The 24,159-nt window shown below is 52.4% G+C and overlaps 1 long non-coding RNA gene across 2 annotated transcripts in view; it reads right to left on the bottom strand.

Annotated features, from left to right (window-relative positions):
* LOC307175271 overlaps positions 1-23,538 on the bottom strand; it is a 119,842-nt gene extending 96,304 nt beyond the window's left edge. For both annotated transcript variants that reach the window (XR_013824284.1, XR_013824285.1), the window contains exons 1-2: positions 23,232-23,538; positions 11,183-11,337 (exon numbers count right to left, since the gene is read on the bottom strand). This is a non-coding gene — a long non-coding RNA (uncharacterized lncRNA). The remainder of the gene's footprint in view (positions 1-11,182; positions 11,338-23,231) is intronic.
* Positions 23,539-24,159: the final 621 nt, after the last annotated feature.

The raw sequence follows: 24,159 nt of genomic DNA, 5'->3' as shown, positions 1-24,159 counted from the left end.
ATAGACATAGAGAATGGACTTGAGGACACAAGGAGGGGGAAGGGTTAGCTGAGACAAAGTGAGAGAGTGGCATGGACATATATACACTACCAAATGTAAAATAGATAGCTAGTGGGAAGCAGCCATATAGCACAGGGAGATCAGCTCGGTGCTTTGTGACCTAGAGGGGTGGGATAGGGAGGGTGGGAGGCAGACGCAGGAGGGAGGAGATATGGGAACATATGTATATGTATAGCTGATTCACTTTGTTATAAAGCAGAAACTAACACACCATTGTAAAGCAATTATACTCCAATAAAGATGTTAAAAAAAAAAAAAAAGAAGAAATGGGAGAGTTCAGTACAGCTGCCAGATACATAATCAACATACAGAAAGCAGCAGTGTTTCTCTGTTCCAGCCAAAACTAGCTGGAAAAATGTAGCCAAAATATATTAGCACTTATCATAGCAATAAAAAACAGAAAGCATCTATGTATTAGCCTATTAGAGGATGCTCAAAATCTCTATGGAGAAAATTTTGAATCTAGTAAAGGCACAAAAGGATATGTGAGGAAATAGGGAACTGTGTCCCATTCACGGACGGCACAACTCCACATCACCAAGGTTGATTCTCCTCAAGCTCATCTGAAAATTAAAGATAATCCAATCAAAGTCACAGCAACACATTTTCAGGAACTTTATGGGTTGACTTGAAAATTCATATGAAAAATAAAGATTCATGAATGGCTAGAGATCAAAGATGTGGTATTGGCAAGGGAACAGATGAGACAATCAAAGAAACAGAATAGAAATTCCAGAATCATAACAAAATCATGTCAATGGCATCAAAACTCAGAGAGGAAAAGATGAATTATTTAGGAAATGATGCTGGAGATATTAACCTGCCACGTGAGGAAGACTTGGGCTCCTACCACATACAGACTATACTTCCCATGGAGAGCCCTGGGTCCAACATTCCTTCAGCACCTTGACTCACTGGCCACATTTATCACCTAAATATCGTGTTGCCTATTTGACAGTCATTAGTATGGGAATCACAGTGCGTCTTATAATTTCAACATACATTTGCGATTTTTTTGGCCACGCAGCATGTGGGATCTTAGTTCCCCGAGCAGGGATCGAACCCACGCCCCCTGCACTGAAAGCGCAGAATCTTACCCACTGGACCACCAGGGAAGTCCCCATTTGTGGTATTTTTTTAACGTTTAATGCATATTAAGCTGTTATGCAATCCAAACTTTTCCTGCAAGGAACAGCGGTTGAAAGAAGCAAGTTCTAAATGAAAAGCAGATTCTTGAAATCCTCACACTGAATTAAGGAAGCAAATAATCAGGCTGCTTCAAAGGGAAGATAAGCTAGTGGAGCATTCTGCTGCTCAAAATGCAGAGGTAGACAACCCAAGATGAACAACTGCCACTGGTGCCAACACATTAGAATCCAGGAAGGAAGAAACAAAGGAAGTATAAGAAAAGTATTTGCCCTGGATATTTACTTCCTCTAGAACTGGTCATAGTTTAGATTCTCAGTACAGGTTATGAAGAAAGAAAATAAACACTAAAGCTCTTTAGATGCAACCATCAATGGTACTTGGAAAGTCTTCATATTGTACATAAAGACAAGACTGTAAAAATGAAAAATGTTATATATATAATGTAATATCACGTGATAATATAATACAATATAATATAACATGGACACACATACATATTCCAAATAGTTTAAGGACTGAAATATTAGCTTTAAATGCTAAAGCTAATTTTTTAAAAAAGAGAAAAAGCTTCATGGTCTCAACGTTGGGAACAGTTTCTTAAACAAGATGCCAAAAGAATGAACTATGTGAAAAAAAATGACAGATTCAACTTCATCACAATTAAAGATTTCTGTTCAATAAAGAATACCACCAACAAACTGAACAGATGAGTGACAGACTGGGGGAACTTTTTCTTCAAAGTCTGAAACTGATAAAAATTATTATGTAAATTATACAAGTAACTCCTACAAATCAGCGAGTGAGAGAGAGTCAGCCCCTAAGGAAAATGAGCGAAGTATAAGCAGATGGTTAACAGGGGGGAGACAGCGTCTGCTGAGGAAATGAGGAGACCTCTGCCAGAGACTCGCGAACAAGGAGACATCACCTCCAGCCAACTGATTCTCCAAAAATAGAAGGTCAAGTGACAGCAAGGGCAGCTGTGAGCTTGCAGAAATGGGGCCCTGTCCAGTTGGGAGGCCAGGCTGCTGCAGGACTGTGGACAGCCAGGCAGTGTGTACATGGTGGCATGCAGCAGCCCAGGACAGATGTGGGGCTCCTGCAGATGCATCCCAGAGACATGCCGCAGGGCCACCAGGAGACACGGAGAAGGGCTTTCAGCACAGCATTATTCTCATCACAAAGAGGGGGAGGGCCCATTGCTCAGGAATGGAAAAGGTGTGTGTGTGTGTGTGTGTGTGTGCGCGCGCACATGTGTGTGTGTGAGAGAGAGAGAGAGAGAGGGAGAGAGAGAGAGACAGAGTTGGCTCAGGCTGCTATAACAGAACACCAAAGACTGGGCAGCTCATAAAACAACAGACATTTACCTCTCACAGTCCTGGAGGCTGGGAAGTCCAAGATCAAGGTGCCAGCAGATTCACTGTCGAGTGAAAGCCCACTTCCCGCTATTTTCTGGGTGTGACCTCACATGGCAGAAGGCATGATGGAGCTCTCTGGGGCCCCTTTTACAAGGGCACTAATCCCATTCATAAGGGCTCCACCCTCATGACCTAGTCACCTCCCAAAGACCCACCTCCAAATACCATCACCTTGGGCATTAGAATTTTAAGATGTGAGGGCTTTTCTTTGCCAGGGGTGGGGGGGCCCACAAACATTCAGCCTATAGCATAAGTACACTCACATAATGAAAATTCCGTACAGTCATCTAATGTACTGAACCAGACTTACATATAGCAACAAGGACCGATCTCAAAAACTTAATGTCTGGCCCAAAAAAAAAAAAAAAAAAAGTAAGAAAGACAATGAGATTTACGGGCCAATAGTATTTATGGAGATTTTAAAACACATGCAAAATGGCACTCTACCTATTTCAAAGAGTCACTTATATTTAAATAAATGTATAATGTATTGAAAGTGGATTGGGAGGATGTAAATTAAATGCACTCAAGTGGGTAGTATTGGGAGGAGGGAAATAGGAGTGAGGAGGGAAGATGAAAGGGGGACATAATAAAGGAAGTGAAACCAAGCACAGCCTGGCATAGGCCACCGGCAAAGTGGGCCAAGACCTCAGCTGGGTTCTGGGACACGTCAGTACTGGACGTGTGTATGAGGACAGTGCTGGGGGCCTTTCTCCACCACAGGAGCGGGGTCTGCAGAGGGACAGAGGAAGTCTGGATCTTACTTGAAGTCAGGTACAAGTTGCAGGACCTTCCTAGACCCCCCCCTTCCATCCTTCTCCCCTCCACCAGCCCCAGGCCAGCACCCTCGGCCTTTCCTCGACAATCACAGCTCAGACCCCAGGGCCCCTGCTTCAGCCAAGAGCACCTGCATTCTCCAGCTGCCTCTGAGGCCTCTGCCCTCTGGCCCAGCGACCCAACCCTCTGCCCCTCAGCCAGAGACGCCAACCCAAGTGAGGCGACAGAGGCCGGAAGGTGAGCTAACTTCCAAGACCATGACAGCGGCCCCTGACCTGGGGGACAAGGGTTCTGGGCTCTGCCCATGCCGCCTCACAGCAAAGCCCCCAGAGAGTCCAGCACACACTGAGGGTGGGTCCTGGACACCTCTGGGGTCACAGAGTCCAAGAAAGATGGCCCAGATAGCACCCTGGTGACAGCCAGTCTCAGCTGCTGTCTGAACACTGCTGAGTGTGATTTCTTGGTAACTAGATGTCAGCCTTGATAACTGTAGAGAATAGGAATGACTGTCCTCTACTTCACAGATTCCCAAGGGCGCTTGGACGGGGAGGGATGGACACAGACCCCCTGCAGCAGTAGCAGCAGCAACAAAACGCCAGAACCGGGCTTCCCTGGTGGCGCAGTGGTTGAGAGTCCGCCTGCCGATGCAGGGGACGCGGGTTCGTGCCCCGGTCCGGGAAGATCCCACATGCCGCGGAGCGGCTGGGCCCGTAAGCCATGGCCGCTGAGCCTGCGCGTCTGGAGCCTGTGCTCCGCAATGGGAGAGGCCACAACAGTGAGAGGCCCGCGTACCACACACACACACACGCAAAAAAAAATGCAGAACCTTGTGGAAGGGGACACTGTCAGGGGGTGGCATTGGTTTACCATCCCTGCGATTATTAACTTTTTGAGGATGACAGTCTGAACAGTGAGGGTCTTCGGACAGGGGTGGAGTACCTCGCAGGGCACACCTGCTGAGGAAGCGCCCATGAATCCATGACAGAAAGATGGGAATGATGGATGGAAGGGAGGGAGGGAGGGGAAGGATAATAAATGGATGGAAGGAATGATGGATGGAAGGAAGGAAGGAGGAGCGATCACACAGGAGTACAAACAAAGCCAGTCTCGAAGGCACACCCCCTGAGCAAGGCCCTCTGACAACGCAGTATGTTTCATGCACGTGTCTGGTTATGAAATAAACCCATTTCATCAAAATACGGAGTGAGCTGAGCACAAGCCCTAGCTGACGGGGTAGGATGAGCGAGGTTGCTGACTAGGACCTCAGCTCCGAGGAGACAGGAATGGACATGGCCGAGGATCGTCGGACTCTCGGCTGTGTTCACAGGAGACAGGAGCAAGGGAAGTCACATTAGAAAGACCATCACCAGGAAAAAGTGAGAGAGTGGGAGGGAGGGCTGGGTGCCCGGAGCTGGTCGCTTGGCGAGGAGAGGCCAGCACATGGGTGTCCGGTGGCCTCCCCATCGCTCCCCTTTGCCGGCCCCTCCCCATCTCCCTGACCACTTAAAGATCCAAGTGTCAGGGGACTTAGTTCTTGGTCCTCTTCTCTTCTCCCTCCACACTCAATCTTGTCAATTTCATTCAGTTTCAAGACTTTAATGACATCTGTCTATCGAAAATTCCCAGCCTGGATCTCTTTCCTGAACTCGTGTATCCAGCTGCGACGCAACACATTTCTGCTTGGATGTCTAAGAGAGATCTACGGCAGTCAGAGACTGATGCATAACAAGCAGCCCAAAAGAACAATGTCTTGTTTCCCATGATTCTTTTGGTCAGGAACTTGGGCAGGGCTCATCTGGGTGGTTCTTCCGTCCCATGTGATGTCAGCTGGAGTCACTTCCACGGCCACATTCATCTGGGAACTCATTTGGGGCTGGGACGTGGAAGAAGGTCCTTCTCACAGGTCTGGAAGTTGGTGCTGCTTGTCAGCCAGCTGTCCATGGGCTTCTCCTCCAGGGTCCCTCCCAGCCTCCTTACAGCACAGCAACTGGGTTCCCAGAGAGCAAAAGCAGAAGCTGCTGGGCCTCTTCAACGTGAGGCCAGGAACAGACACAGCCACCATTTCCCCACACTCTACTGATCAAAGCAAGTTACAAAACCGGCCCTAATTCCAGGACGGGGAGGGGGGAGAGAAATGATGGCCAAGTGGCATGGGGGACAGAAGGGAAAGTCTCTTTGGAGACTTTCTACCAGGACAAGCCAGACCCCCTGGATGACATCTACTCCTTCACAAAACCTGATGGCTTCATCCTAAGAATATATCCAGAATCACCGCTTCCCTCCAGCACCACTGCTCCCAGCCTCACCTGAGTCGCCAGCATCTTTATCCTATTTCCTCACCAGCCTCCTGCGTGGTCTCCCTGTTTCTACCCTTGGACTCTCTTCCCAACAGCAGCCAAGTTGATCTTTCTGTACTTTAGGTCGGATAATGTCACTCTTCTGTCCTAACCTTCCTGTGCCTCCCTATTTCTCTCAGAGGGGAGCCAAAGCTCTCACAATGGCCCCCAGGGCCCTACACTCTCCGCAGGCCCCCCACACACTCTGGCATCACTGCTCAGACTTGGTCTCTGACTACCGTGCCCCTCACTCACTCCCCTCCAGCCAGCCCGGCCCTTCGTCCGGAGAGCACCCCGCAGTCCACAAGGCATCCTCTTAGCCGGCAGCAGCTACATAGTTTGCAGGGCTCAGTGCAGAATGAAAATACAGCCATTGTTCCCAATGGCTAAGAATTTTAAGACAGCAACAGGAGAGCATTAAGGAAAAGGGGTAAAAGGTATTAAACAGTGTAAATCAGAGCCCTTGGCCCTGGGAGCCCGAAAGTCCTGCCAGGACTCAGGGCAGAGCCCAGGAGGACTGGAGAGGGGTGGCGGCACAGAGGCCCTAATTAGGGGCTTACACAAAACCTGTGAGTCAGGCCACCGCAAGCCCCAGCCAACGTCAGGACAGACTTAATGGCCTGGGCTGGAGTCGCCACCAACATAAAGTATCTTGTTCCAGCAACTTTTACAAGGTGTTTATGGCCCCAGGACGACATCAGGCTAATACTCGGCTTATGGGGCAGTGGCCCAGACAATGAGGGCAAAGAGGCGGGTCAGCACAGGGCCCGGGGATGACGGGAACAGGGCCAGGGGAACTGAGGCCCATCCCCCCTCTGCAGGACTGGGGCCCCCACTCTGTTATCTTGCAGCCTCCCTCCCACTCCCCACTCCACTGCTGCTCAGCCCTGCGAGGGACCTTCACCTCCACACGCTGTGGGTGAGACACACAACATTGTAACCAGATTCCTGGGGTCTGGGAAGCCCACCACCACCAGTGTTTAAATGTAGCCCCAGTAAACACAAAAACCCCTGGGGGCAGGGCCTCTGAGTCACTGCCCCCCAACAACATCAAGGTCCCTGGAAATATCTTGGGTTCCCACAGCCCACCCCATTGCTTCAATCAGCCCACATGCTTCACAGCAATTAACCTGATATTCCATTTTTGCTAATCAAAGATGGCCATAACCAGCCTGGATGGGAGGGGACTTCGGGGGAGGATGGATACGTGGATATATATATGGCTGAGTCGCTTTGCTGTGCACCTGAAACTGTCACAACATTGTTAATCGGCTATACTTCAATATAAAATAAAAAGTTAAAGAAAATAAATAAAAGATGGCCATAACAAGGGTCCAGTGTGCAGGAGCTAAGCCCTCACGCTGATGTGATTCCAGCCAAAAGCAGAGCGAATTTGTACCTGGGTTCCTCTGTCTCAAGTAACTGTGGGATTTCCATGCTTTCCTTGTATGTAGCTACCATTTACTGAGAACTTAACATGTGCAAGACTCGAGGGAAGGGCTTCACATGAATGGTCTCATTCAGGCCTCACAACATCCTGGGAAGTAAGCCTGTCATCCTCCATCCCATGTCACGGGTAAGGAATCAGGTTCAGAAGAGCCTGGAAACATATACCGGTAAGTGACAGGCCTGGAATTCCAACCCGGATCTGCAGAGGGTAACACTGGAATCCTTCCATCTCCCTGTCCAGGTTCACCCCTCCTGAGAGGCAACCACGGTTCCAACATTGGGAAGGAGCAGCCAACTCCACCTGGCGCAACCAAAGAGAGCTTCCTGGAGGAGGTGATATCCAGGGCTTAGAATGATGAGTAGGGTTTGGCCAACAGAGAGGAACAAAGAGAAGAGCGAGCATGTGTAGGGCCCCGAGCACAGCAGGCAAGAACCAGAGGCATCCTGGCACCTCAGCGCACGTCCTTGGAGGGTCTAAGCTTTGAGGTTCTGCCCTGTTGTTATTAGTAATGGCTACCATATAGCCAACACTTATTATGAGCTTTACAGAAAAATGACTACTTTCCCCAGAAGATTGAGACCCAGGGACATTAAGAAACTCGCGGACTTTGTGATCTCAGGTGAATCATGGAGCCAGGTCCACAGCGCAGGTTCCATTTGCAGACAGAATCCACACACTCCGTCTCCACGCAGAGAGCCTGTTTTGACAGGGGCTCACGGGAGCTGACAGGAACAGTCCTGGCATCGCCATGGGGAGACCCTGGTTCCACCCTCAGCTCTGGCGCTCACTTCTCAGTCCTGGGCAATGACTTCACCTCGGGGCATCTCCATGAAAGGGGGCCCACAACCCCCTCTCCTTCTGCCTCCCAGGGCAGTGGAAGGATTGGAGAAGCCAGGGCATGGAAACGATTTTCCGGCTGTGATAGGCCAAATTACAGCCCCAAGGGTCTTCAATCCTATTCCCCAGAATGGTGAATTTGTCCCTTTCCATGGTAAAAGGGACTTCACAGATGCAATTAATTAACAGTCTAGAGACGGGAGATTATCCTGGATTACCCGATGGGCTAAAGGAAATCACAAAGGTCCATATCAGAGGAAGGCAGGAGGGTCAGAGTCAGAGAAGGAATGACAGGAGCAGAGGTCAGAGTGACAGGCTTTGAAAACAGGGGAAAAGAGCCACCATCCAAGGGATGCAGGCGGCCTCAAGAAGCTGGAAAGGGCAAGGTAATGGATGCCCCCCTAGAACCTCCAGTAAGGACTCAGCCTGCCGGCACCCAGCTTTTAACACACTGAGGTCCCCTTCGGTCTTCTGAACTACAAAATTGTAACTTAATAAAATTGTGTTGCGTTAAGCCACAGAGTTTGTGGTCATTTGTTACAGCAGCAAGAAGAAACTGATACACCGGATCTCATACCCCACTCACTCGGGAGTGATTCCAGCTTGGACTCCGCACCCAGAAAATTTTACACAAGTGTCTCCTTCGGTCAGAAAATAATGATTCCAACTGCTGTTCCTTGAGTTAGAAAACAGGCTTCAGATAATTCCATTCTACTTCCCATGGAGAGTTAAAATAAAAAATGTTTTAAAGGAGCTGAAAGATATATAATTACATTAAACAGCACCAGTGTCTTCCTACTGCCCCCAAATGAAATACATTTTCTTCTCTTCTAAGGTATTTTCTGACAAAACCAGACCTGTTTGGATGGTGTCCGCTGTCTGTCACCAAGTAAGCTCCTCTGCCCGTGGATACCACGGCCCATCAGAGCCAGGCTGAAATAACAGTGCTGAGAAAAGGCACATTTCTGACCAAGCAGAGGCCCTGGCAGAGTTGGAGGGGTGGAGGCTTTAGGCAGGGAGATTTCCAAGAGCTATAAATATAACAAGTTGACTTTGTGGGCAGGGGGATATGGCCACAATTTATTAATAAGCCTAATGAAAATGCATGGGCGTGGGGGGAAGGCAGAGCCACAGAGATGCTGCCCCAACTCCCACACGATACAAAACAGAGTCGGCGGATGGTCCTGGACCAGGGTGGGCATCGGTCCTTCGCTGTGGAGTCTGCCCTCCTCCACCCTGGCCCAAGCAGAGATGGCCTGGGTCAGCAGAGCCCAGACAGTTCTGACTGCATCCTGCCGCCCACCAACCCTACCATGGAAGAGAGGCCAAAACAGGAGGACCAGAGACAGACCAGAGGAGCAGAGCTTCTAGTCTCTGCCGGGAGCCAAGGAGAGTTGCTGCCCGTCTCTGGGCCTCAGATTCCCCAGCCAGAGCCGGAGCTGGCTGGACTAGAGGACCCAGTCTGAGGGCCCCGGCCTCCTCTCCAGGTCCTCAGGCTCAAGTCTGGCTCCACCTTCAGCTTCACTCTCCCACTGCCTTCCCAGATGTGGCCCAGCTCCAGCCAGAGCATCTGCCAAGTTCTAAAAAAAGAAGCTCCTTTCCCATTGCTCCCCCATCTCCCAGAGGTCTCCTTGAACTTGACCTCATTTCTTGATATTAGGGCCAATGGATCATTTCATCTTAACTCTCTCCTTCCCTGAGCTTAGCTCCCCTTTCTCTTTTCTTTTCAGATCTCTACCCTCCATCTTGGTTTAGGACCCCAAAGACAGCCCAGAGAGAAGGACTCGGACACAGGTGGTTTACTTTGGAGGTGGTCCCAGGAAGCACAGGGAAGATATGGGGAAAGCCAGAGTGCGATGGGTTGAATTATGTCCCCCAAAACAATATGTTGAAGTTCTAATCCCTGGTATCTATAAATGTGGCCTTATTTGGAAATGGGATATTTGTAATGAAGGGAAAAGGTCTTTACATGTAATTTAGTTGTAAGTTAAGAGGAGGACACACTGCAATAAGATGTGCCCTTAATCCCACATGACTGGAGTCCTCAGAAGGAGAAGAGATGCAGAGACACATATAGAAAGAAGAATACCATGGGAAGGCACAGACACACAGATGGAGGACAGCCACATGAAGACAGAGGCAGAGATTACAATGACGTAGCTGCAAGCCAGGGAGCACCAAGCATTCCCAGCAGCCGCCAGAAACCAGAAAAGAAGGCTTGCCTGACACCTTCAATTTGGACTTCTGCCCACCAGAACTGTGGGAAAATAAGTTTCTGTTGTCCTAAGCCACCCAGTTTGTGATAGCTTGTTACAGTACCCATAGGAGACCAAATATATATATAGCATATATATATAACACATACATATTTATAGAATTCTTTTTGGCCACTCAGCATCTCTGTATGCCCCTTCCTGGCTTAGAAAATGGAAAGTGAGACCCCAACCTTTCTCCCCCTACTGGTTATCCCATGTGATGTTACAGACTTGTGAACCTGGCTATAAAGGTTTGTTGGTTGGTTGGTTTGTTTTTATTCCCCGTGCTCCAGCCCCCACCCACTCTTGAGGGTTTGGAGGTGGGTGTCTTTCCCAGCCCCCCAAACCCCTGCAGGCGTTCTTCACAGAGGCTACACCTGAGTTTTCTCTCAAGCACAAAGCCCCTAGAGACCGACCCTGGAAGCCTGTGGCTCTGCCCCCCTCTCTGGGAAGACTGTGGCTCCGCCCCCCATGGTTGTGGCTCCACCCCCCATGGCTGTGGTTCCGCCCCCTCTCTGGGAAGACTGTGTCTCTGTCCCTCTCTCTGGGGTGGCTCTGGCTCTCCTGGGATAGAGAAGGGGCTCCCTGCCAGGCTGTGTGCTTATCTCAGAGGGCCTGGCAGCTGGCACCAAGTAGCACCCCAATGCTGTGCCCTCTTCTGAGGTGAAGACCACACGTGGGGGGCGCCCTCTAGTCTTTGGGGCCTCCCCCGCCGACTGCCTTTCCTTTCTGAGCTCTTCTCTCCCTGTGCTTCCTCCCCAGCACCACCCTCCTCCCTTTTCCTGAGTCTGATGAGTGCTCATGGTGGATGGCCCAAGGCCCAGCTCTGGCTCTGGGAGCTGACAGCTCTGAGGAAATGGAGAAGGTGGGTGGGTAAGAAGATCGTGCTGGAGAGCACCCTACCTCTCCGGCTTCTTTCCTGAAGAGGCTGGAGACTCCCAGCCAGAGAAGAAGAACATCCTCGCCGGCAGACTGTGGGCCCCTCACGGCCAGTGCTGAGTGGGCGTCGGGCAGGCGTGACGTTGGCCTGGTAGTTTCCCAGGTCTCTGCTTCTACATCTTTAAAGTGAACACAAGAATTATATGATAAATACAAATATATGATTTATTATCATAAGATTACATGATTATCATATAAGTACATATCATATACGTATATATTATATGTGTATGATAGGGATTTGTTGTTGCCCAGTTGTGGGAGCTGATTAAACCGTCTCTGGGAAGCTCTCCCTTCTACATCTGGTGCTACATTCTGAAGTCGGCCATCAAGAAGGGAAGGTGGGGGCTTCCTTGGTGGCGCAGTGGTTGAGAATCTGCCTGCTAATGCAGGGGACACGGGTTCGAGCCCTGGTCTGGGAAGATCCCACATGCCGCAGAGCAACTAGGCCCGTGAGCCACAACTACTGAGCCTGCGCGTCTGGAGCCTGTGCTCCGCAACAAGAGAGCCCGCGATAGTGAGAGGCCCGCGCACCACGATGAAGAGTGGCCCCCGCTCGCCGCAACTAGAGAAAGCCCTCGCACAGAAACGAAGACCCAACACAGCCAAAATAAATAAATTAATAAAATGGATTAGTCTTACGTTGTACATAATCACTGAGAGGAAATACCAGCCATGTTACAGGAACCCCAAGTTTGAGTAGATCATGGCGGTCATTTAAAAAAAAAAAAAAAGAAGGGAAGGTGGATGTGAGGTGGGGAAGGTCAAGGAAAACAGAATGAGCGGAGCCCACAGGAGGGACTAGAACAAGCTTGGATGACGGGGGTGTCCTGCACTCTGGTGCCATTCATCACAGAGCTAAACACACCCCGGGCCCAGAAGCTGCGGAGGCTGAAGGAGGAGAGCTGGCAGCCCCTGCCAGCCAGGTGAGCCTAGAGGTGAGCAACGAAGTTTGCGAGCTGCCAGGGTGCCTTGTGCTCCAGTCTCCCAGATGGAAAGGAATACGGCTGCTACTTCATTTCCGCCTTCAAAATCTCATGCAAAGCATCGCTTGCGGCCCACATGAACCTGGAACTATGTAGAGAAGGCAATTCTAGCTAACGCATCCACCCCACACAGATGTCCACTACACCTGGAGACCTCAGGTCACCTGGGACACTGTGGCACTGCCCTAATGGACAAGAGTGACCAGAAGTGGGCCACAGGGACACTCTGCCCCAGGGTGGAGGCTAGCTCTCCAGGCTACATACCCCCTTTCCTCAAGATAGGTTTTCTTTAGAGACATAATGAACCTACCCCAAGCCTAGAACCATATTAGGGCTACACTGAGCCCCCCAACAGTTCTCCCCAACTTGTAATCTTGGGCATCTGGGATTGGGAACTTGGTGTCCAGCCTCCTCCCAGAGGTCCCTATCTCCCTATATGCCTCCTCTCTGGGAGGCTCAAGATTCATGCCCCAATGAACATTGTGGTACATGACTCTTCTTGAATTATGGTTTTCTCAGGGTATATGCCCAGTAGTGGGATTGCTGGGTCATATGGTAATTCTATTTTTAGTTTTTTAAGGAACCTCCATACTGTTCTCCACAGTGGCTGTATCAATCTACATTCCCACCAACAGCGCAAGGGTATTCCCTTTTCTCCGCACCGTCTCCAGCATTTATTGTTTGTTGATTTTTTGATGATGGCCATTCTGACCAGTGTGAGATGATATCTCATTGCAGCTTTGATTTGCATTTCTCTAATGTTCATTGCAGCTCTATTTACAATAGCCAGGACATGGAAGCAACCTAAGTGTCCATCATTGGATGAATGGATAAAGAAGATGTGGCACATATATACAATGGAACATTACTCAGCCGTAAAAAGAAACGAAATTGAGATATTTGTAGTGAGGTGGATGGACCTAGAGTTCGTCATACAGAGTGAAGTAAGTCAGAAACAGAAAAACAAATACCGTATGCTAACACATATATATGGAATCTAAGAGAAAAAAAGAAAAAGGTCATGAAGAACCTAGGAGTAAGAGGGGAATAAAGACACAGACCTACTAGAGAATGGACTTGAGGATATAGGGAGGGGGAAGGGTAAGCTGGGACAAAGTGAGAGAGTGGCATGGACATATATACACTACCAAACGTAAAATAGATAGCTAGTGGGAAGCAGCCGCATAGCACAGGGAGATCAGCTCGGTGCTTTGTGACCACCTAGAGGGGTGGGATAGGGAGGATGGGAGGGAGGGAGACGCAAGAGGGAAGAGATATGGGAACATATGTATATGTATAACTGATTCACTTTGTTATAAAGCAGAAACTAACACACCACTGTAAAGCAATTATACTGCAATAAAGATGTTAAAACATAAAAAAAAAAGACTCATGCCCCAGCTGGGTGCCAGCCTGCTCTACATCTGCATAACCAGGGGAGACCACGGATGGCACTCTTCAGGTAAACACAGCAAATGAACTTCTGCCTTCCCAGATGCTGTGTTACCTACGGTGTTGCAATTTTGGAAAGAAGAGTTACGTGAGTGTATAGACAGAAAGCCTATAAGGAAAGGTGCCAACACGTCATCAGGAGCTTCTCTGAGAGGTGGGAGTACGGATGATTCTTCCGCCCTCCTGGGGTGTTTTTTCTTTTTTCCTATATTGTTTTTCAGTGAGCATATATGACCTTTATAATAAAAAAGAACAAATATAACGTAGTCAGGTTTTCCCTCCCTCGTCCACTCAGAGGAGATCCACTTACTTAACAGGTGAAACCGCCAGGGAGAGCCCGGGGCAGAGCTGAGCCGCACGCATGCATGCCACCTGCCAGGCATCGCAGAAACATTTCATGGCCGAGCAAGGCCACTTAGCCTTTCAGACACCGACGGTGTAACTGAAGCATGAAACTAACCAGGTTTAGTCATCCATCTCTGGTCTCCTCGACAGTTTGCCAACTGTCAGCAGAAATCACAGGGTAGGAGGCTGGCGGCAGACCTGTATCCTAACGCAGGCGAGATTCGCCAAGGGGCAAGGAGCGAGGGACTTGCCCCCTTTAAGTATCAAACATCCCAGGTGCTGCGTGTGTAATCAGCTCCCCGGCCACTCCAAGGGTGGTAGGAGTCCTAGCCCAACACAAAGACTGTCTCAAAGGAAAGAGCTGATGAGAAAGCCTTGCAGAAAGCGACGGGCTCTCCCAAGGAGCCAGATACTCAGTCAAAAGCATCACTGGTTCGATGCAGCTTCTCTTCCGGTCCCTTCAATTCCAAATCACCACCTGGGAGAGCAGTGCTGGACCACCTCACTTCATGGATACGGAGCCACATGGGAACGTGCACCCGACGGTTGGGGACCAAACTTGGTTTCCTATAGCTCAGAGCATGTGCTCAACTCTAAGGGCCAGAGAAGCAGCCGGTACCCAGGAAGGCTGATGATTTAGTATCTTCTGATTGGTACTCTTGATATATGTGTTCACATCTATTTGTTGAGTGCAGGGAAGGAACCAACACTTCGTACGCTGTGTGCAGAATAGAGACGTCATTGCATGTGACTTTCCAACCGAGACGCTGCCTTGGAGGCAGCTGAAAGGCTGCTCACTTCTCTCCGACTCCCAAACCCAAGTTTACATTTTGCCAGTTAGGTTTATTTTCTGGGACACTGTTGTGCCCTCTAGATGCGTGGCCTGGGCAGTTGTCAGCTGGTGTGCCCTGTAATCAGCTCTGCCTGCTCTGTGGCCGAGAGGAAGCACCCACATCCCACCAGCAAACCTATGGGCCTGACTCCCTTTCCTTCACCAAGCACACTCCTGCCCAGGATACAGGGCCCCATTTAAATGCCACCTTCTTCCATGCACCTGCCCCAGTGCCCCAGCTGCTCCAGTCTCCTCTCCTGATGTCACAGCTCCTCTATGCGCCTTCCTCTATGCTCCTTCCCTCTATGCTCCTCTGATGCCCCAGCTGCTCTTCCGTCCTGACTTGCATGAGTTTTTTATTTTTTGGCCACACCATGCAGCATGCGGGATCCTAGTTCCCCGACCAGAGATCGAACCTGCGCCCCCCTGCATTGCAAAAACGGAGTCCCAACCACTGGACCACCAGGGAAGTCCCCTGACTTGCATGAATTTTATTGTTTTGGCCTCTCCCTCCCCATGACCGTGAGATGCCATCTGTCTTCTCTTAGTCCTTGCCCGCTAGCCCCTGGCACTGTTCCTGGCACTGTAAGCACCCTACAAACTCTGGTTGAAAGTGAACTTGTTGATCAATTTCTTAAATTAGTCCAACTCAAGCTTTTCTTGGCAGTTGTCCGTAAACTGATTCAAGGTGCCCGGCTGGGGCGGTGGCAGGTGTGCAGAGGAAATCAAGGGATCCAGCCTCTCCCCTTCCTCTAAAAACCTTCCAGACTCTGATTCTTCTGTTCTTCCTTCACACGTGTACATGCTCGGGGGAGCAGACTTCCGAGCCTGGATAAACATGCATTTGCTTGTGAACATCCATGTTGTAAAAAGCACAATAAATCACTAGAAACGAGAGACGCCTCCCGCGGCGGAGGGCGGGAACTGTTTTATCAAGCACCATCGGAAAGTCAGCGACACCCATACCGCCACCCATCAGAGCCCACAGGGAACTCAAAGCTCTTTCTACTGAGGATCCTGTTTAATTGCTGCACTGCATTCATTAGGGATTAGGGCTGTGATGAATGCAGATTGGAGAGACCTAAAAATACTGCGGGTCACACGGCCAGCGGTGTCAGAGCAGGACAGGCACCCAAGGGTGAAGATCAGCTCCACCTGAGGTCAGAACTGCAGGCGGCAACACATGCCCCACCCTCCCAGCAACCCCCAAGCCTGTCACTCTCTCTGTGTCCTTCAAAGAACCAGAAGCCTAATCCGCTGTCTACCCCTGCTGGGCACCTCTAAGCAGAACAGATAACCGGTGCAAAGTTAAGGGGAGTGTCCTGGCCCCTGGGGGGTGCTTTCTGTGGTACCCGGCTCAGCATCCCCTGCCCCGCTCACAGTAGGTACTCAATAAAGTCTGCCGAATTTTGGATTCTAAACTCCCAGTGCTGGCAGTGGGTCAGCAACAGAACACATAATCACAACCGCATGGTCTGATTCAGTCCCAGGAAAAGAAATGTGTCAGCAGCTGTCGGGCATGAAATCATTCATTATTCAGTGGGTGGACGATGCTTCTCTGCATCTCATCACGGACCAAAACTTCTGGGTCTGATCATCGAAACTTTGTTCCAAGGGATCTCAACCCAGCCGCGGCATCAGAGGCACCTGGAAGTCCGTTACAAAGATGCATGCGGTGGACCCACCCAGACTGGGTACGGGTGCTGTAAAGACTCCCATGGAGTCTCGAGAAGACTCCAAAGACAGAGGACCACTGGGTTCGCAGAAGGGCTGTTGGGTGGGGGTGAGGGGACACTCCCCCAGTTGCCACTGGAATCTTCTGGAGTTGATGCTGGGCACTTCATAGAATCTCTTTTCAGAATCTCAGCTTCCTCATCTCTAAAACAGATGTAATAAAACCCTGTGCCCCTCTAACCACATAGGCCCACCAAGGTACAGGGACCCACTCTGCTGACCTTATAAAGCAGCTACCTGCTAGAATATTATTTATGTTAACAAGCATGGCTTTGCACCATGACACTCAGATTTGAGAAACATCTCATTTGATAATTTTTCTACATAAAATTAAACCTAGATGGGGCCCGTGACGAACCCAGACCTGGCCACCTAGCCTGCCCAGCCCAGGGCAGACCTGGCTGAGTGCCACAGTCCCGACTCAGGTACGTCCCATGAACAGCTGAGTTAGCTGGACGCTGTAATCCCAGCCCACACCTCGCGCACGCAGCAAGGCCCCTCTAGCTGGCCCGTGGTATCACTGGCCGTCACCCTGCGACCCTGCGATCCTGATAAGGGACAGACACAGTTCAAGGTGTTTGGGCTTTGGAAAACCTACCTTACTTTTCCTCTCCCAAACCTCAGCCCCCAGCACCTGGTCTCTGGGCTAGATTGCTCCCCACTTGACAGTAAAACATTGCCACTCAGCATTCAAACTCAGGAGGGCTGGGGTTTTTTCCAACACCTCACTCACCAGGGTTGAACAGACCCCCAAAATTAGTAGCACTGGGCCCTCCTTCTGCCCCCCAAAGACTCAGCTGTGCATGAACCCAGGGCCACAGCAGAGAGGGCCTGTCCTTGGTCCGCTGTGGACCACTCACCCCCACTGTACCTTTGCTACATTGACCATGAGCTTGGCCACGGGGCCTATAGCTGCTGCTCCTGGTATCCAGCCCCCTGCCCACCGCTAACATCCATGCAGCCACTCTCCCATCTGGGGGGGCATCAGGGCACCAGTGTCTGTCGATCCCAGAAACCAAACCCCAGCCCTTCCCCCAAAGCACGCAAGGCCTCCCTCCCCAATGCCCACAAAGCCTCCCCCTCCCTAGACCCAAAGAAAGGCTGAGGGGGCCTGTCTTTAGGGTGGCCCTGGAAATACAAAGAAACTGTTCATCTGCCTCCTGGCCCAAGGAAGCCAACTCGGGACACAGAGCCGAAAAGAGGGGCCGACAGAGCGGAAACCAACCTTTTCATTATTTACAGTCTCCCGTAGCAGCTTTATATCCCAGCAGAGCCACTGCCAAATCAGCACCCGTGTCAGTCAGATAAAGCACAGCTCACGTTTCAAGCTTGGGCCGGCAGGAGCGGGGGTGGGGAGAGGATGCCTTGAGTCGATGCACCGCTTAAAAACTTCACTCTCGCTCTTCCGTGTGTGTTTACTTCGTCCAGACTTCCACTTCTATGGTGGACACCCACCCATGGGTCACACCCTTGTCTAAATGCCCGAGTACAGACAGAACCTGTAATCTGCTTCTGGTCAGTAGAATAGCCACAGGTATGGGCTAGTCACTCAGCCGCTTCACCTGATTACATCACGTTGTAGGAGACGCCGTCTTAGCAGGCTGGAGAGGGATACCCTCCTCTGGCCTCGAGGAAGTGGGCCGCCAGACTGTGTGAGGGGCCGTGTGGGTGCTGCGTGGCAAGGTACTGCAGGCCTCCAGGAGCCAAGAGCAGCCCCCGGCCCACTGTCGGCAAGAAAGCAAGACCTCAGTCCTACAACCAGCAGGAGCTGAATTCTGCCAACAACCCCATTTTCTTGGAGGAGGCCCCCCCACTCCCAGGTCTTGAAAGGAACACAGCCCAGGTGACACCTGATCTACAGCCTGGGATACCCTGAGCAGAGGACCCAGCTAAGCCCTCCCAGACTCCAGACCCACAGAAATTGTGAGATAATCAATGCATGTGTTTTAATCTGCTAATTTTGTGGTAATTTGTTACTTGGCAATAGAAAACAAATTCAATCCTTTCCTATTTTGTCATGTTGAGTGGAATATGTCAGGTAGCACATGAGGGTCTGGGTGTAAAAGGGAGCAGACACAAACCAGGACCCTTTTCTCTAATTCCCAACTCCAGAAAGTTGAAAGTTCAAAGATCTGGGTTCAAGTTCAGCTCCTGCTGCTAAGCTGTTGCGTGTCCTTGAGCAAGTGTCAGCTGCCTGGTGCTCTTTAGGGTCTTCTAGCTCTGAAACCCGAAGACTCTAGTTTCAAGAGTAAGATCTTAGGGTTAAGGAGGTCACAGTTACTTCCAGATTCTCTCATCTTCAATTCCATCCACCCACAGAGCCTTCATTCAAAACCAGAGCACAGGGACTTCCCTGGTGGTGCAGTGGGTAAGACTCCGCAGTCCCAATGCAGGAGGCCCGGGTTCGATTCCTGATCAGGGAACTAGATCCCGCATGCCACAACTAAGAAGCCCGCATGCCGCAACTAAAGATCCCGAGTGCCACAACTAAGACCCGGCGCAGCCAAAATAAATAAATAAATATTTTTAAAAAGAAAGAAAGAAACCAGAGCAGAGGGTAGGGGGACAAATGCAGAAGTCAGCTTCCCCAAAGACTCAGACACCTGGGGAGCTTTCCTGGGTTCCATCCAGCCTCCCAGCCCCCACTCAAGTTCCCTCTCCTGCCTCAAGCTGGAATGGAAAACCCATCAGGCCTCAAGAGATGGCCTAAGAAACAGCAACCCGTTTTTCAATCCAAATTGTGAAATGCTCTGGGAACAATCTGCTAGCTAAGCAAACCTTTCCCATTTTTTTCCTGTCTGAGCACATTGTTCTGAGCCTGGAGAGAGGACAATGGAAATCGCAGCTCTCCTTCACTCCCATCAAGGAATAATTCACACAGGAATTCACTGAGCCCATGGCTTCTGGGCAGGGCTCTGCCCAGGAGGATGAGAAGCCTATGGCAGGGACGTCCCCAAGACTCCCTGGTTGACCCCATCAGCAACGCGGCAGGGAGGGGTGGAGGCTTGGGGTGCAGCTGTGCTGCCAGGGCCGCCCCAGCTATCTGAGCCAGGAGCCCCATCCACGGTCCATCCATCACTGCCCCACACCCGGCCACTGAGCCACCCATGCCACGGACCCGAGGGTATGGCAGGGAGCCACCCAGGACTCCTCGGCTCTGTTTGATCCACTCATACTCTTACCTCTGGCGGGACTACCATGCCCCTGCTCACACCTCACTCAGTCCCACCCTTGGGATCCATTAACCGCACTCCTAACAAGCCCTGAACGAGTGCCCTTGGCATAGAGGGTGGGCACAAAGCCAGGTGACCCCGAATGACCTGCCAGAGGCCCACCAAGAGTCATTCAGGCCATTTTTAAGCAAACAGGTTGGTGCTGTGACAGGAACAGCAGCATCTCCAGAAGGGTTAGAGATGACTGTCGGCTGCCACCCCTGCCACCTGGGACAACAGAAGTGGGCATGGGTGTGTGGGTGGGCATCCCCCAAGAGAGGTGGGCCCCTTTCCCAGGAAGCCCAGGACCCTCCCTGGGCCTGTCTTCATGCTGTCCATCAGCACTTGCAGGGGATTCTCCCTTGCCTCCCCTATCCAGAGCCCTGGGTGGCCCTGAAGTGCGTCCCACGTGCAGTGAGGCCACATGGAGTGGTAACCAAGAGGTTATCGGGATTGTGGCTCCCGACCCGGCTGCACCCTGAAATCACCATCACGTGCCCAGGCTCCATCCACCCCCAGAAGGCAGAATTATAGGGAAAGGCCCAGCCCCAGCACAGTGTCACCTTGGGCAAGTCGTTATGCTCCTGGAGCCTCAGTTTTCTCATCTGCGGAGTGGGGATAATACAGCACCATTCTGCTATGAGATGAAATGACAGAATCTGGTGCTTCCCAACCTCTCTCGACAGAGCACACGGAGAACGTGGAAATACTCGCACAGCCCACTGAGTAAAGGAACAAGGCTGCTTGCAGGATTCCTCCTGACCCTGAGCCTCACCAGCCACCCTAGAGCTGAAAGAGCCCCCACCTCACAGACAGCAGGATGCTGAGGGGCAGCGTGCCGGAGGCCTGATCCCCGACAAGCACCAGACAGGGGTCTGCTGTGTGTAGCCCCCACCCAGTGCAGGATTTTCTTGTCTCACCAGGGCGGTCTGGGACAGGGCTGGCACGTCACCATTTTTTAACCAGCGCCTTGCACAGTTCTGCAGCAGCGGGTGTGCAGGGCCAGGTTTGGACTTTCTGTTCTAGCTGATCAGAGCCAGCAGGCTCTTCCCCAATGGGGTCACTCACTCCCCCACCCATCCCACCCTTCCCTGCAGCCCACCCACTGCTAGGGTCCTCTCCACCTAATTAGCAGGCAAATCCCGTTCTGGGAGAACTGAATGGGTCCCTTCTGCTCCCTGGGCATCCCTCACAGTGTCCCTTTGTGGCCGGCCATCCTCCTGACCAGGCCAAACTGGGTCCTCAGCTGTTCACGCTCCATGCAATTTTTTTTTTTTTTTGCGGTACGTGGGCCTCTCACTGTTGTGGCCTCTCCCGTTGCGGAGCACAGGCTCCGGACGCGCAGGCTCAACGGCCATGGCTCACGGGCCCAGCCGCTCCGCGGCATGTAGGATCCTCCCAGACCGGGGCACGAACCTGTGTCCCCTGCATTGGCAGGCGGACTCTCAACCACTGTACCACCAGGGAAGCCCTCCATGCAATTTTGATTCCGCCTCCTGGCTCCCACCATCAAAGCCGTGATGGGGCAGTGTGTGGCCTCCCGTGGGGCCGCAGTGTCCTCTGGGAAAGCGGCTGCCCACGGGGGACGCCTGGTGACACACGCGGACCTTGGGCTGGCTGGCTGCAGGGCCGTCAGGAGCCACGACTCCACGCTCTGGAGTTGAGAAGCGCAAACAGCCCAGGCCTGGGAGACGGAGTTCTGACCAGTGGGGCCGGGCACAGCTCCTGCCGCCAAGCGCTCCCCACGCCCCCCTCTGCAACCCAGGGATGCAGAGCCCCCCTCCTTGAGGCAGCCCAAAGAAGGCTCCACTGAGGCGCACATCCCTCCAGATGGGGCACAGTCCCTCCCCACCTCAGCAGAGAGCCCTGGTTATAATAAAGGGCAAGCTGGCGGAGCCCCTCCAGAGAGGGCCAGGCTGTGGCAGGGTGGGGCCGGGCTGGGCGAAGCAGCAGGAACAGGCAGGGGCATGGGAGCCAGGGGAGGAAGCTACCACCCCCAGCCCTGGCCTCTAGAACTGGCTGAACCCAGATCCACCTGAGCTCCGCTTACCCAACCAGCCCCAGTCTCTCAGGCTGGAGAACTCAGGGCCACTGTGGTCATGAGGGCGGGGTCTGGAGTTTCAGTTACTTCCACAGCTCGGATGGGGCTGTCTGGGCACCAGGCTCCGTGGGGGTGAAGTCTCACCTCCCACCTGAAGACTCGACAAGCTGTCTGGCGTCCCTCGGACTCGGCCTGTGAACTACCAACTTTGCAGGGTTGCTATAGGGATGAATGAACTAAAGCATGAACTGGTCCTCAAGTGGGAAGGAAGGATGTGATGGCTATCACTATTCACTCATCAAGCTAAGACCCGTGGGAAGAGGCAGGCACCAGACAAGCGAACCCAGGTCAGACCCCAGGCCTTGCGCAAGTGAACTCAGGGTTAGGACCCGACCCCCAGGGCTGTCCAAGTCCAGGGGTGTCCTCACCTCCTGGGAGCAGTGACACCTAAGTGAAATATCAACTCAGGGTCCTGCCCAATGCTCCCCATGGAAACCACTAAAATCCCTCACTCTCCACAGAGTCTTGCAGGTTAATGAGTCTGGAGTGGGTACCGCCCACAGCCCACTACCCTGGCACCTCCCTTCCCAGTGCTGGGGCCGATGGGGTCCACAACCAGACCCCAGGAGAAGTGTTCCCAGGGGGGTTCCTTGCGCCACCCAGACCTACAGCAACCATCTGTCAGAGCAGAGCCCTGGGCACCAGGACGTTTATGAGGTCTCAGGTAATGCCAGCACCCTCTGGAGTTTGCGAACTCCCAGAGGACAAGGTCAGGGGGCAGAGGAGACAGGCAGGACCAAGGACCCAACACTGCCCCACCAGCACCCTGCTCCCGATTCCTAAATGAGGACACCGAGACTGCAGAGGTTGCAGAACTGGACGAAGGACGCAGGAGCAAGGAGGGGCAGTCGGGGTGGGCCACTCCCTCCCACCTCCCACCTCCCGCCAAGGAAGACTTCAGTCGAGCCCAGCTCTGGGCCCAGGCACTGGCCATGCCCCTGGCACTCACGCAACCCAGGGCTGCCAGACCTCGCTGGCGGGCAGGACTGTCAGTATCTCAGTGCCCAGGTGCCAGTGTCATCCAGCCACAGCCAGGTGAGCACCGGGCCCCACATCCTCACACTCGTTGCACAACTCCCCTCCCCCAACCAGGGCGACTACTACTAACCCCGCCTCCTCTCCCCCCTCTCCCCCTCCTTCCACTCCTCTCCCCGCCCTCCAGTCCAAAGCCCCTGTCCTTGCAGGACCTCAAGCTGCAAATCCCTCGGAGGCCACGGCAGCCGTCCAAGGAGCTTCCAAGAGGTCCCAGGAGGCCCTTCCCACGGGGTCAGAGCGCCCCCTGCCCCCTGCCGGGTGGACTCACAGGCGACCATCACTTGTCAGGTTGGCCACGAGACTCTTTAAAACTCACCATCCCGGAGCCGTGGTTGATTCTCCCGCTGCCCTGCACAGTGAACTGAAAGGGGCTCCAGAGGCGGGCAGCGGACGGCGCCTGGGCTCTCAGAGGGTGCAAGCGATACACAGACCCCCTTGTAGGCGACAGAGGTCGAACCGGGGCCCCACGCAGCAGCGCCCGTCTCTGCGGGGAGTGGCCGTGGGAGATCTGTGTCTACAGTTCTGATTTTCCTACCAGGAGCCCATTTAATAATGAAACAACTTTTGCAAAAGTACACTGCATTCGGCGCGCGGTTGCGAGGCTCGGGACCAGGCCCCGCCCCGCCCCGCCTCGGCCGTCAGCGCCCCCCGGCCCCTGCGCACGCGCGGCGCCCCGCTCGTGCGGGACCAACGCTTTTCGGACAGCGACCCCTGCCGTCCTGAGGCGCCCTGCTCCTGCGAGCGGCTGCCGCCAAACCCGACTCCTAGTTACTCCTGGTTATGCTGAGTTGCCCTGGAGGGGCTCGATCTTGGAAGCGAGGGGATGGCTCTTTCCTCCACCCAGAGCCTGAAGCCCCTTGTCCGCGACCGAGGAACTGACTTTGGGGGAAACCAAGTCACTAGAGGATATAGGGAATGCACAAAACTAGGTGGCTGTCGGGCCGTCCCCGTTTGAAATCTAATTCCTGGGGTCACAGACCCCGGCTCCACTGTGGGTTCACGAGGCGTGCTGAGGGACCACCTGAATCGTGTGCTCAATGGCTGGGGGTTCAGGCCAGCAGGATCAGTCCCAGAGCCCACCTCCAGACACCAACTCAGCCAGGACCACTCTTTAAGAAATATTGCCTTAATTTGACCCCCTCATTTCATAAAGGACAGACAGGCAGTGACTTGCCTAAGATCACACAGCTCCTCAGAGGGAAGTGCAAAACGGAAGCTCTGGCAGCATGTCTACCACCCCACCT

Source organism: Stenella coeruleoalba, assembly GCF_951394435.1.
Source record: "Stenella coeruleoalba genome assembly, chromosome: 16".
NCBI classification, from domain to species: domain Eukaryota; kingdom Metazoa; phylum Chordata; class Mammalia; order Artiodactyla; family Delphinidae; genus Stenella; species Stenella coeruleoalba.
The sequence above is the reverse complement of the archived record's forward strand: the minus strand, read 5'-3'. Positions and strand labels throughout refer to the sequence as shown.